This window comes from Charadrius vociferus, unplaced genomic scaffold (assembly GCF_000708025.1).
Source record: "Charadrius vociferus isolate BGI_N301 unplaced genomic scaffold, ASM70802v2 scaffold340, whole genome shotgun sequence".
Classification (NCBI taxonomy): domain Eukaryota; kingdom Metazoa; phylum Chordata; class Aves; order Charadriiformes; family Charadriidae; genus Charadrius; species Charadrius vociferus.
The window spans coordinates 2,567,096-2,582,781 of NW_009646631.1; positions in this window are offsets into that span (position 1 = coordinate 2,567,096).

Here is a 15,686-nt window from a genome sequence, read left to right on the forward strand (position 1 = left end):
CCCAAGAGCTGCCCTCTGTCTCTGTGATGGTTTGGTGACGGGGAGATGCTAGCCCCACCACTGAGAACAGACTCCAGGCAACAAAGCGAGCGCTGCTCAGCATCACCTCTGGCCCGACAGCCTGAGGGATGTAGTGGAGGCATGCTGAGAGCTTTGCTCTTTGCTTAGACCAAAATAAATATGTTTTATTTTTTGTATCTTGCCTGAGCCTACTCTTTTCTCTCTGGTCCTTTTTCAAAGCTCTCTCCCCAACTTCAATGCATCTTTTTAAGTGGAAAGCTGAGGTGTCATATATTCAGCTCCAGAAACAGGTTGTTACAACTTGAATCGCATCTAAGAGAAATCTGTGGTGAAATTAGCAATATCACCATGAGCACTCGTCACCCCGAGAGGAGGCCTTCAAACAAGTGGGCCCTGTTGCCAGCTGAGGAGCTCGGGTAAGTTTGCATAGAGAGCGAAGGGGGTTGGATGAGCAGTGAGACACTGGTAAAGAATCTCAGAGAGATGTTCTTCCAACGTGAGATAATAGAGTTTATTCTAAGTATGACTGTTCCTAACGTGCTTTGCCCTGCCTCTCCCTGCTTCAGTGAGGCATTTTGCTTAGTACTTCTGCCAGCCATGACCACCCAGCTTCCCGTAAGATTTGTGATAAGGATGGCAGAGAGGAGAGCAGGGAGGACAGCAGCTCGGAGTGAAGGCAGGTCTTCCTATTGCCAGTTACTCTATGCGGTGTGGTAACCGCTGGGGACCACCGTCCTGGAGCAGGACCTGACCATGGTAGGTGCGCAGTGAAGACCTTGAAGGCCTCTGAAATTCACCTTACCAACTTGTACCACAGCTCATGATAGGTCAATGCAGCCTTGTGTTCATACCAGGTGAGCAAAGGAGTAGACTTAGTGACTAATCAGTCAGTCACAGACAAACATCCTGGAAAAGATAGCTACCCATGTGGGCTCGCTCTGCTACGGTTATGGAGAGCGGAGCCCCAGCAGCTCCCCGTGGGACTGCCCTGCACTGCTCCTCTCCCACAGCCTGCTGTAACCTGGGGACATGTGGGAGGCATGCGTTACAAGGAGAATTGCAGAGAGGCAAAATATATATTGTTATTCCACTTCTACTGGTGGATGGGGGGTGCTGACCCTATTAATGTTTATAAGGCCCTGTGCCTTCATGCACTGTTGCTATTTAGAGAAAAAAAAAAGACACTCTTGTTGATAATAATTTAGATTAAGCAAATGATTTAGAGGACTTGTAACTCAAAGCATATGGAAGGTGATAGGGAACATTCAGAGATCATGTTATGTTGCCTGTCAGAAAGAAATATATGAATACAGGGATGTTCAAACTTTGTTAGGGAGGCCCTTATCTTGTATTCTTTAGCACTAAATTCTTTGAAGACTAACTAAAGTTAATCTACTACCAGGGGGGAAAAAAACAAAGGAAAAATGGAGTGGCAAAACTGCTCATGAGTTTTTCCAGGAAAACGTATCCCTAACCTTTTGATCAAAATGTGAAACACTGTTGAAAGAATTCAAACAGACTCGGGTTGAAGAAGCTCAAGTGAAGTTTTCATCAATCAACTGCAGAAAGTAGAAAATGGGTCCCGAAGAGGAAGATTTGTGAAAAGCAGGTGGTATATAAAGACTTTATGATCACACTCTAATGTTTTTTAAGATGTGATCATTTGATCCTTTAAAAAAAAAAAAAAAACCACAGTTTTTTTCTGTCTCTCAATTTTAAGCAGGAGCAAGAAACATTGTGCTGACTTGGGTTGGCTGCCTCTGAGACCTCCCGGGGCACGTAAGGTCCGTATCCGTCCTTCAGCACAGATGTGGACCTCGGCATTTTAATTCTAACAAGTAAGTTGCTTGCAAGTCAGTGCAAGTGATTTTTTTCAAGTTGACACAGATGCTTTTAAGAGCTGCGTTTTAAAAATATGAAGGAAACAAAGCGTTCGATCTCTTCCCTTTTTTAGTTGCATGCAGTCAACTATTGCCTTTGTGTAATAGGTGCCCCGCTTCCTCATGCAAACTGAGGGGAAGTATAATTCAGTAGGAGCCACCCTTGTTATGAAACTGTCTTTGATGTCAAGCCAGAGGGCAAACAATACATTTATTAGAAATTGTGGCTTGTAAACAAAAAATCCCTGCTAACCACAGTTTTTCAGCAAATGACTGTGAGGCTGAGAAGGAAGACTAAACTATTCGGTGGCTACGTGAAATGGTAAAGCCAGAATCTGATCTTACTTAGCTTGATTTTACCAGTGTAATTCAGTTAATCCTTGATTTATGTTCACACAAAACAGAATCAGACTGTTAGATTTTACAATAGCTATGAAGTAGGAGCTAAATAAAACCTGCCTCTTGGACCTAAATGTTTGGACCGTGTAAGTGAGGAAAAATACACTGATTTTCCCATATATGTATGTGTGTGTGTGAGAGAGAGAGAGCGCACGTGAGCATGTGTGTAGGTTCCTGTGAGAGTTAAACAATGACAACATGAAGAGTTACCTTACTCTAAGATGGAAGCTTTAGCAAGACACAGCAAATTAAAGACATATTATTTAATAAAGAATCTCAAGAAAGGAATAAGAATTCTACACATTCACACTCACTGTTTAACAGGTATAACGCCATTCTTGTTTATCACCCTTCTGCTGACTTCAAGTATGCCCTAAGAACAATTTCCAGTTTTCAATATTACAAGTACCTGGCATGTATGAAGATAATGGTACAAATTGGTATTTATGAATTGCAGCTTTCTATAAATACACTAGAAGGAATGCGGAGCAGCTCGTCAGACAAACAGATGACCAGGGGCACAGTGGCACTTTTAGAAGTGAGTGTACTTAATGTTTTATACAAGATCTTGGCTTTGGGCAAGTTCACAACCTATTAGAAACCTTATATGACTTACTAGCAGGTCTTACCTCAATCTTGGACACAAGCTGGTGATAAGCATGAACTCTACGATTTCTACCTATTTTACCATCCTGTCCTTTAGTCCCCAAGAGTAACAAACCTAAAGTCTGTTCGAAGAATGGAAACACTTCAGTTAAGTGTCAGGTTTTCATCTGTATATGGCTCTGATTTCTGATTTGTCGTAGAATTTACATAAGACAGCTCTTAAACAGAGAGAATATTACAGAGGCAAAAAGTAATGCCCATTTTGTCATATAGGCATTGAATTTGCAAACAGACTCTGCACAGTCTACCTGGAGAACTGAAAAGTTTAATGACTTAAATTGTGGGTCAAGGTGGCAGATGTGAAAAGAAATCACCATTTTGCTGCCTTATATTGCACCATATGTTCCATAACCTGTAATTATTCTGATATACAGTCCTAAAATCATGTGTTTATATGGGAACAAACTCCTCTTTGCTTCTTTTTACCAACTACTAAAAAGTAGGAATAAAAGAGGGCTCTGTAAGTGTAATAATAATCTTGCAATGCAGAAACCACTGTAGTTGTGGTGCAACTGATTCTGTACAGCTTCTTTGCAGTAACAATCAAGGGGCAAGAGTAGATGACTAAAATTAGCAGTAATTCCAAAGTGGATGTTGATGCTAATCAAAAATATCACAGGATAGCAAACACATCTCATTCTAAAAGTAATAGGAAAGGGACATGAGAACTATATAGTAAAAAAGATGTAAGAAAAATCAGGGATACAATTTGTATAATAAATATTTGTATAATTTACGGTGGGGGAAAACAAATATACAGTCCCAAATATTCCACCCTAAATCTCAGCAACAAATTAACTCTTACCTCTCTGAAGTCACCAGCCCATGGAATATCAGCTCTCAGTTTCTTTGGTACCCTGTGCAACTTATTTCTCTCCGAATTTCAGTCTTCCATTTCTAGCTCAGAGATGGTGGACTTGTCTGTGGCAGAAGGAAATTGCAGCAATGCAGTGACTGCTCAGCCAGCCTTGGTTCTTGCTTCATGTTGCAATTCCTTCACCAAAGTTGCATAGCACATGCCTTCAGCTTGCTTGGAATAAATTCCTTAACTACTAGCATTCCTAATAAAAACTACTATGGACTGCTGACAAAAGCAACCTTTCTTCTATGATGAGATGAAGCACCCTCCAATGCCATCTAGTGATGCTGATAGAATCTTATTCAAAAACCCAGATCTTGTGCATACCAAATAAGTTTTATGGATGTGTGTGGTATGACCCTTATGCTTTCATAGCAAATCCAGAACAATTTTTCTTCAACTAATTTCAGCAGGTTTTACTAATTTAATCAGTTAATTTTCTGTACTACTAATATATTGCATTTTCGTTGCTTCTGAATGGTTTGGCAATGTAGGAGGCCACTGAATCTGCTCCAGCTGTCACCTGGGAAGGCAAGTTACTTGGTGCCACATTGCATGTTGAATGCCCTTAATTCAACTTCTAGCACAGGACCCTGTGAAGCTGGCTATTCAGTACCTTCCAAGGGACATGCATCTCACTTTAAAGCAGAGCTCCAAATGCAGAATCCTACAGAAAAATACTGATAATTAAAAAACTGCATATTATTTATTGTAGCAAACCAAATATGAATGGCATTGAATTTCTGCTGCCATGTCTCCTTGGAGCTGTTGAGGTTGATAAGATTTCATACAGCCACAGAAAATCTGGGGAAGGGAACACAGAGGGGATGAAGGAGGGAATGGCAAATTTGCTGTGTTTAATGTATTGGACACCATCTGTATTTTATTCAAATAGGGTTATATATTTTGTGAAAATAAAAAACAGCCTCATGAGTCAGTGTGTGCAAGGCAGTCACTTGAATATCTATAATGGGAAACATGTTTTAGGTTGGAAGTTGCAAAGGGAAATCAAATGTTTGAAGTGTCAAAGTTGGAAAAATATGAAATACGCCTGACACCGTAGCTATTGAAGCCAAAATGAATAAATCATCATCTCAGGAAAGAAAACCCCACCAAGCTCTTGGCTATAACCTTCATTTTCCTACACTCAAATAAAATTACATACAACCTGATAATTTAACCAGACTTGTCAATAAGAACGGATGGCTTCAACAGACACTATCACTTCATGCTTCAGTGTAGACTTCAGAAGCATCCAGTATATTATCCAAGAAATAAATTCAATGTCAAACTTTTCTCTTTAAGTTGATAGATAGAAGAACCTTATGCAGTGGAGCTCATGTAAAATATGTCATATTGCAGAACACTAGAGTAAAATGAAATTAATGCCAGCTCAGTAGCTTATTCCCTATGTACAGCTTTTCCAGAGCAGTTATACAAGAAGTATTTTAGTATCTTTCTAAGCAGGGCAAGCATGACTTCCAGGGAGGAATTTGAGAGAAACTTTGAGGTTACAATAATAGGAGCCTGAGTTTACACTCCAATTTCTGTTACAGTCTCGGTATTGATTCTGGTCAAGTTTTGAGCCATTTGCTCTTCGTGTTAGGCTCAGTGTCATAAATGTGATGTGCAAACATAATAGTACCTATCTGTGTCTGTCTAGGAAAAGTTATCAGGACAAGGTGTTTTCTGGCTTTGTTTGCATCAAGGTTTTATTTATAACAAATGAAGTAGCCTGATGGAGAGATGAGAATACTGCCTTTTTAGCTGCAACTTGACATGCAATAATTTGGGCAAACTGAGGACTTTCATTTACTGTTTAAGATGTATACATACCTATTTATTTAGTTGTCAGAAGGGAATAGTCCCTGGAAATTGCAAATCAAAATAACACCTCATTTTTATTTGCTGAAAATAACCTCGCTGGACTTTTACTTGCTAAAAATATGTTAGCTGGTCTGAAGCCTCTGATGTGTGTAGCCTGAGCTGAATGCATCAGTGAGGGAGAGAGTGATTGGGACTGGATTTGGCATCCCAAAATCTCTCTTTCACTCTGGACCTAGATACATGTTGCAAAAGACTTTTCTTACCTGTTTGGGCTCTGTACAGGTCTCAGAGGACCGCATCCCCCTGGGGAGCTGTTGGAGTGTTCCACCTACTCTGTCCTCTCTAATGTCCTCTTTCCCAGCTTTGACCCACAGTGATCAGTGAGTCACCCAGCTTCTTGGCCATGGTTTTATGCTGAGAGAATGCCCCAGCTTCACCACACAAATTACATTTAGAGGTAAGTTGGACTTCTCCTGAATGGTGCCAGGTAAGCAAACTGGGAAGATGACACAAACTCCAGTACCTTTCCCCACACTAAGCAGCAATTAACTTTCAACAGGTCCTGTTGGCTTTCAAAGGATCGCGGAAGTTAGGTGTCCTTTATCACTATCAGGAATAGCAAAACTGTGGTGACACTGAAAGTCTGTCACCCAGGCAACTTTCATCTGCTCCAGAATGACCCTTATGGGTCTGACCAGGCTAGGTGTAGATTGGAATTTTTTATTACTCACCTCTTGAACAGTTAGTTAGGAAAGTTTCTTAAAGTACCTCTGCTGATGGAACTAAAAAACACGCAATACTGCATTCTTTTTGACATATATTACTATTATATAGATCTGGACTAAACAATAAGTTTCTGCTCTTTCTGGATATAGTTTGTAAAAACAACTGAGGCAGATTCAGTGCTATCTGATCCTGTAGTGCAGGATCTCCACTCTGAGTTGCTGAGTTCTGGTCCACCATTACCTTGTTGAATGAGTGGATTATAGGTTGAACTAATTCAGGAGTTACGGTTAGGTAACTGAACACTGAATTTGGGCTATTAACTTCAGATGACCGTGTGGATATGAAATATCTAATGTGTCTGTTGTTTTACAACATTGCTGTTAAATTCACTGCTTGGAATGCAAGTTTTAAAGCATGTCCAAGATCTCTCTTTTGAGGTTCCCTGTTAATCAAATGTACTTACTAGAAGACACTTACAGGCATGAAATCGTTATTGTTTTCCAATCTCCAATTGCACTTAACGCGATAAACTTGAAAAGCCCAGTGATCAAAGGTATTAATTACTTTGTTTCATACACTGAATACCTTTGCTGTAAATGAACATAAGAGATCCGATCCCCATTTCAATCTGCATGAAGATTTTATGAATGATTCTTTATCTCCAGATGTCTAAATTTCAAAGATATAGTTATCCAGCTTTCTGGTAACTGTAGAAGACTACTAAGAACAAAATACCAATGGCTAATGAATTGGAAAAGCTGAGATTCCCTTACTCTTGAGAACAACTTGTGTCCTATCTCCTAAATCAGAAAAATGTTTGCGAAAAACTGCAGGAGCGCAGAGCAGAGAGGAGGAGCGAGAGAAGCCTGCCCGTTTTCCCTGAACTGTTATGTTCTCTCACGGGACTCAACTCAAAAAGCTTACTGCTGTCATGTGAGGTGCATGAGAGGCAAAGGAGGCTTAAAACATTTACATTATAGCTACTTTAACTTGCCTTTCTCACTCCTTTCGTTTTCTTGCTCTCCATCATGTTACACTATCATTCATATATGACAGCTGTATGTGAACTGATGGATTAAGACTATTTTGTCATAAAAAGGTCAAACTCCCACTGCCAATGCATCCTTTCTGAACTGGACGGCAAAACGAGGGCTCCTCACGCAGCCGTTGCTCTCAGGCTAGTTCTAGCCCAATACAAACAAAGCCATTGACTTCAGTGTGCCTGCTTGTATGAATAAGGCCTGTAAGATACGGCCTGTACATTCCAAATTGCCTCTTTATTGTGCTATTCACACCAGGGATTAATATCTGTGGGAGGCTTTTGTGAAGCCTTTACCCTCTTGGCCTTCCAAACTCCAGCAGTAGCTGTGACTTCAAGGATGCAGCTACAATTTTAATCCGTACTGCCCCTTTGTAAAACAGCCCTTTAGTTTAGCATGCAGAAACTGAAATTTTTCTTCCAGTCTGCACTTTAAACTCCCAAATTGCCTTTCTTGGAATGCTGTTGGAAAGGCTGAAAGCCAGTGCTTTTCAGTCCCCGCTGCCAGTTGATACTTCCCTGCCCTTTGTCAAAATTTCAAAATTAGAGAATGGAGGCGGCCATTGAATACAAGCTGTCCATTAGCGCACCTAAGAAATGATGCATTGAATATTCATTGTTCCCTGTTGCAAAATGTCATTTTTCCATGAGTACTGCTCAAAGCAGTACAGAGAATACATTTGCATAAACCATTTGTCAGAAACAGAAGACTCTTTGTGAAAAACTATTAAGAAGCCACATAATCTACTTTTCTGTTCTTATGCAAGTTCCAGGGAGAACACAGAGCTCCTTTGTAAATAGAATCTAAATACAAGTGCTGGCTATGTTTTTTCTGCAATCAGGATTTCATAAATAATAAAATTGGAGTTCAAAACCAGAAGTACCTGAAATTGTTAAATGTAATGTTAAAGATTTCCTGCCAGTATTTGAGATTCAGAAAGTTTAACACTATTAATATCTATGCTATTTTGACCAAGCTGAACTCCCTCTCCCCAGTTCTGCTAAATAAAGCCATAATTAATCTGCAATACAAATTTTGCTATCTCCAGTTCCTGGGGAAAATAATTTTTATAGTACATCAGGGGAAGTTGATTCTGTAAATTCAGTTGTGGGTTTTAATAGCCTTCATAATTCATTGCTGTCTCAATGATTTTCTGCTTTTATTGCCTGTCAGAGCCCTTTTGTCTAGATAGGTGGCCTTGAAGGTTGCTTTTTTTTACAATACCACCTTTCCTCCTTAACGTTTCATTGCCCTTCTCCAGTAGCTGATCTCGCGCACACTTAAGGAGGCCCTCCACCACCTCCATGATCACAGAGTTTGGGATAAGTAAGCCAGATAAGTCAAGGCAAACAAAGCCCAAGTGTGGCACACTGAACAGCCAAAGAGATTACTGCTCATGCGATTAACATCTTTTCATGCCCCTTCTCCCACCGCAAGATGGTCTTGTTTCCTTTTCACCGGACAACATAGTTCAAGTATTTTACTTGTTGTGTTTCCCCGCAGTGAATTGCTCAGGCGTTTCTGCCATTCCCCGGGAGCCCTCCTGTGCCCGGCAGTGCGGCAGAGGGGAGGCGCAGGGGCAGTGCTGCTCAGCAGGGAAGCGCTGGCAAAAAACCTCCGCACGTGTTTTGCTAGGCAGAGAGGTCTTGGCAGAGAGCGCATTCACGTAATCGCTTTCTGTTTTATTAATGGATAACTCCTTGTTTGAAATGAAATATGAGTCCTTTGCAGATAACCTCAACGCACAGTGACAGTCATTTGGATTAGCAGAACGCAGCCAGTTACCTGCAATTATTATCAACAAAAGTCATATGGACTAATTATATATCACCTTTAATCCCAGTGTATCAGTCTCCTGCCAGCATTCATTTACATTGGCCAGTCATGCTAGGTGTTGAGTGCCTCCTGATACCAGGCAAAGTCAAGGTGCCCCAGCGTTTCCTGGGGCAGTGCTGGACCTGGCTGGAAGCCCCACAACGCTGTTTTCTGCGTGCCTGGCTTTCCAGCTGATTACATTCCAGAATTTGAATAGAAAATAAATAGATAGATTAAGTTGAAAAAAAAAGAAAGGGAAAAGTGTAGGAACCACCAAATGCAGGAGGCCTAGTTGGAATTATGCACATTTAAAGGATTGTATAATGATATTTTATAGTTGCACAGTTCTAGATTCGGCACAGCGACTACACACAAAAGCCCTGTGAGACTACAGTTGCACCGCAGGCTCAGCCTGAGTTTAAGTAAACAGAAATATTCCTCACTACTCACCCCTTAAAGTAGATCCCCAGAATTGGGGCTCAAATCCTTGATCCATCAACCTCTTAGATAATTGCACCAAATAGCACGCACGCAGCAAGAGGAACTGAGATCTCTTTTTCTCAGGAGCTATAGATAGTAGCACCAATTAAATTCTGCAAATGTCCTCCCCAGATTTTAAATTAATTTATTTGGCTCACAGCTGTTTGGTGTTTGCTTTTCATAAAGTTTGTGTGATCAGAATTTACTGGCTCAAATATTTGCAGAAAGTGGATTACTGGAAAACTTGAGGAAACACATTTCAATGTAAACATGAAACAATTCCTCCCGGATGTGATCGTTCACATATTCAGTGCAGAAACACAGCCAAATCGATCTGAGGACTTTTGGCCATTCTCCTCCAAGCAGCACAACCCAAACGCACTTATCAGTGACGCCTCCCAAAATTTAAAAGCATACCAGATTAAGTGGACTGAGTTGTGATCGACATGCAGTTATTGAGAAAACAGGTAAATTTCATCAAACAAGGTCTTAAGGGCTTGCTGCAGCCCTGACTGAGGCTGAAGGTGATTTTTCCTGCAGGGTTTCGCACTCCAGGATGTGGTGTGCGTCCCACGCCTGCCTCTGTCTGTCTCTGTCCCCCACTTCTGCACACCTTCGCCCTGCTCCTGCCCCTGGTGGGCTGTGCCAGCTTGTGGTGAGAACAGATTTAAAACTATCCACCAACCTCCTTTACCAATCTAACCAAGGAATGAAACGATGCAAATCAGAGTAGTATTTGGTGGACATAGGAAGTATTTAATTTTAGCTTACGTTTAATCAGACTCAAGAGGGTTTGTTACATGCTAAATGGAAAGCGTGTAAGACAATCAGGAGCAGTAAATGCCAAAAGGCAAGCACGTAAGATAATCAGAAGCAGGTTTAAATATTTTAAAATGCATTGATGGCAATATCAATATCTTTTTTCATGACCATTTTTTCATTATCTATTTATTTCTTTCATAAATTGCTTTTAAGACACAGCAAAAGAAGTATTTACCTTACGCTCTGAAGTTTTTCAACAGCAGATGAGTTTTAGGCACATGTTTTTTACTATTAGCCTACCTCTGTTTTGAACTGTGGTACATAACAGTTCATTCAGTACTAGTCAGCAAAATTGGTTTGATAACTGATGGTGCGGGCAGAGAAATGAACAACTAACTCTGAGGTTAATAATAAAGGCATATCCCATTGTCATGGTTTGAGCTGGACTGGCCACTGGAACTTATTCTTCTATCTATAGACCCAAGTGTGTGAAAACAGCTGTGCACTTTAGGTGAATTATTTACTTTTGGTTAGTAACAACATCTAGCTTAGCATCCATGGATCCAACAGTTAGCGTCCTTGCTGGAATGCAGAAGGGTCTCAGGGAATAATGGGTTTATAGTGTTAATACGCAAGGCTGGGATGGATCGGGTGGCTTCAAACAGGGGGCTGGGCTGCCCTGCGGTGCCGTGTGGGCTTTGTGCTGGAGAAGGGCACATGGCTCAGAGATCTCATTTTCATGCAGTGTTTATGAAATAAACTGGCTGGGTGTGAGAGTACTCACTTTCCAAGATGGTAAAGTTTTGTTCTGTTTTTAAATGTTTCTTAACTGTGGTTTTCTGACTGCCTCTGCAGTCTCGGCAAGAATACAATTTTTCTGCTAGATCCTTGAACTGATAGCTGTCACATGGGCTTTTCAGGCTGAGATTTTTGAAGTGATTCTTGCAGCCAGACACCTAACTGTCACCTATATTTAGCAAGCGTCAACCCCTAATCTCTTCTGAAAATCTCAGCATTTCTAATAAAGTCAAAATGTGGGTTTCTGAACGCACCCAGGTGAAATTACAGAGTAACGGTGCATAACAATGGGTAAAGGGCAAGCCTATGACCACTTTGTGCACTAATGCTCTTCTGGCTGCAGAAACATGGCACTGGTGGAAAGAATTTGGGCAGCCAGCTGGAAAACTTAATCCTGCATATTTTACTAAAAATAAATGATTGCTCTTCAAAGACAAAGAAGAAAACAGGATGAAAATAGTTCTTATATTCAAAGTATGTCTCTATATGTCCCTTTTCAGGGATTTTCTTCTGATCTTTATGTTCCTCATATTCCATATTTATATTGATTTAAAATTGTGTCTGTATATTCCTCCTCTCATAAATGTGTTAAATGGACACATATTTGTACTGAGAAAATGAGTTACTAAAAAGCAAGCACTCCAAATAAATGACATATTTTGTGGCATACTGCAAAGAGGGGTGATTAATATGATCCCCAAATGCAGGAGGTTCTGATAAATAGGATTACAAGCTTTGCCCTTCAAAACCCAAACCGGGCACATAAAGTTTTTTGCAGAATGGAGGCCTGCCCAGAGCAATGGGTTTTTGCGAGCTCTTGCACCCTTTCCCCCTTTCTGGTCTGATTTGTGTCCAAAATAAGGTGGTGGCAGTCAGCAAGTTGCCATGTATCTTGCAGAAGCACTAACCTGTTAGCTGAGTGATGACTCCAGACTCAGCATTCCCTCAGCTCTCACTTGTGACAGTGATTGCCAAAGCTAGCGCTGAACCAGATAAGGTGGGAGGAACAAGCACAAAGTACTCCTTTGGATTCCTTTTGAATTTTTGAACAGTGACACGTCATATGGCCTTATGTTCTTTAGATAGCCTAAAGCCGTGCATTTGTGAAGAAAGAATGCAGAGTCATTATTTCTCACTCTCTGTTTGCCGGCATGAAATTAAAATCTCACATGTTGTGCCAGAATTTGAGAGTTCATTACTTGAGCAGCAACCAGGATTACTGAGATCAGCTTTTTATCAGGGCCTAGTGGAAAGCTAGCTCAGCAGAGCGGCTGTAACTTTCAGGAGAGCCTGGGCATCTCCTGGGCTTAAAAGGAGAAGGCAGGATGACAGGGGCACGGCAGCAGTTGTTCTGTTTTTCCGACAAGGTTAAGACAGCGCTCTGGTGCAAAGGGAGGGAGCATGATCTGCTGGGGAGACATCTCTGCCCAAGCACTCAGGGGTGCAATTGCTTAGGTATTGCTTGAGCCTCACCGTTTCTGAACCCGCTAGCTCTGTCAGGTTTACGCATGTGCCACAGAGAAGCATGTAAAGCTGCGGTGGATCCAATCCGTCCTGTTCAGCTGGTACCGCAGATTGAAGGTTTGGGAAAAAATCAACCCACCCTAAGTGAATTCCTCCATGACGGATCCAGGGCGGGTGGAAGCATCGCAGGAAAGTGGTAGATATGTTTATTTGACAAGAATTCATTCCAGTAGTCCCAAGATACCCGCAATATTTAATATCTGAACAGAAGAGTAGCTGCCACATGAAACGGAATCGTTTTGATTTTGGGGCATCCCTTCTACCGGCTAAATTTACCACTTCTCCAGTCATTGATCTATCTGGGATTCCTTTTCAAATTCATGTGAGTTTTATTAAATGTTGGGTAATATGTGACCCCATCAAGTGAATGCAGTGTCCACTTGGGAGACTTTTGTTCTATTCAAACCTTTGTTGACAATGCCGCAAGCTCTGCTACGGGCTGCTGGGGGGCGGGCAGCCTGGGCTGAGCCGCGCTTTGATTGATTTGCACAATAGGAACAAAAATATTCCTGAAACTCTTGAGATCACTCGACTCTTCCTGCCAGACTTCCATGAAATATAACATGCAATCAATTTAGCTTACAGCCAAATTCTCCCCTTTCAGCCCCCTCTTTCCTTTGGTGTGTCAGCGAAGATAAATGAAAGAAGCAATAAGGAGTACAAACAGCAGTAGCAAGGAAAGCAGCAATTGGTTGTGGAGGGGGGACTCATGGTGCCAGGCCAGAGCAGAACCCACAACAACTTGACCAAACACAGGAATGAATGAAAGGTCCTTTTGAAAGGGCAAAAGAAAGACCGTGTTGACCTCTTGGCAGAAAGAGGAAACTTCAAAGGGTTTACAACAGTTAAAAAGACCCAGTTACACGCAGCAAAAATGACTTGCATTGGATGCTAACACAGCGAAACTAAACAACCTCACAGTAAGAGATATAACAGAAGGTTGAGTAGCAGGGGCATATTTTCCGCTAGTCACTGGAAAAATGTCAAAAAGGCTAATTCTGTCAGTTTGGTGTTAGGCGTAGGGTTCTTTTCAAAGTTGTGCAAGTGAGGAAAACAGAAATTTAGACAGAACTCCTAAAAGGCTTTGGAAAAGTCAGGCACATGTTTTCTTTTCACTTTTCTCACCAAGAAGTGTTCTCATCATGTGCTTCTTTTGGAAACATTTGGCAGTTCCTTAGGTATGACAGAAACTGTGTTTGAGGAAGTTAGAACTAATGAAAAAGGGTATTTAAAGAGAAAGCTTCTGAATGATCTGAGTGTTGTATATGACTTATGAAAACTATACTGAAAAGGGGAAAAAAATGCTAATCGCCTGAGATAGTTGAATTCTGCCATTTTTCTGCACTCAAGGTTCAGTTTTTTTACCTGCTCAATACAGCTTGGAAGGTATTTGATCATGCATGTAATTTTAAGCAAGAGAGAGGGCCACTGGCTGCAGTGAGACTGTGCTCAGGGTTGAGCAAGTGCATAAAACCTTTTGCTAGACAGTGGTCTTGCAGGGCTCTGTCTCTGAATTCCAAGGATTTGAGAGCAAGTAAGTCACAGCACTTCAATGAACAAAGACTTTCCTCTTTAATCTACTCTCGTTGGGAAAGATAAGACCTCAAATGGAATCTACTTCAAGACTAGATTACACATTAAGATAAGCATAATACGATAAGGACCAATGGACACAGCTTCTGTAAGGGCAAATTGTGCTTCTCTGTCTTTCAAGAATTCCTTGAAAAAGTGCATGAAGTGAGAGATGAAATGTATCTTTCGAACATAATTTACATGGAATTTCAAAAGCCCTCTGACAGGACCCTGTGTAAGAGGCTTTGAAATAAACCAAATAGTAAGTCATGTTGCCAACCTATAGGATGCTTGGCATTCATAGTAAATAGCCGATTTTAAATTAAAAGAGAAATAAGAAAACATGTTGGTTTGCTGTTTATTACTTGAATTATTTTGGAAAAAGAGTTCGAATGCAATTTGTTAACAAATGATTCTGGATCGGTAACAACTAAAGAGGGCCACTCTTTCTAGGACACTCCTAGAAATACTTGTATTTGCCCAAAGCATTCATTCTTCCATCCATCTATCAGCATTCTGGCAGCTCTAATGAAAAGAAGTATGTGCTAGAAAATACAATAAAATTCTCATTATTGCAATGGACTTCGATCTAACATGGTTCCCTGAGGAAACAGATATGAATTATTGTGACTATTACAGCTTAATGTATATGCCTTTCCAAAATAAACAAACAAAGGGAAGGATTAGAGAAATACTTTGCAGAAGTAATATCTTGCTCTAATAATAACTTAATATAAAACTATGAATGACATTTCCAGTTGCACCACAGTTCAGTATTGGATGCCTCAATATAAATTGACATGCTGTACTGGTTTGTGTGGCAAGGTTTTGATAGTAGGGGGGCTACAGGCGTGGGTAATGTGAGAAGCTGCTAGAAGCTTCCCGTATGTCCAATAAAGCCAATGCCAGCCAACTCCAAGGTGGACCCACTGCTGGCCAGGGCTGATCCCATCAGCGACAGTGGCAGCGCATCTGTGATAACATATTTAAGAAAGGGGGGAAAAAGCCCTGTGCAATTGCAGCCAGAGAGAGGAGTGAGAAGAGCAACAACTCTGCAGACATCAAGGTCAGTGAGGAAGGAGGGGGAGAAGGTGCTCCAGGCACCGGAGCAGAGATTCCCCTGCAGCCCGTGGTGAAGACCATGGTGAGGCAGGCTGTCCATCTGCAGCCCACAGAGGTTAATGGTGGAGCAGATATCCACATGCAGCCTGTGGAGGACCCCACACCAAAGTAGGTGGATGCCCCCAAAGGAAGGTGTGACCCAATGGGAAGCTGGTGTTGGAGCAGGCTCCTGGCAGGACCTGTGGCCCCATGCAG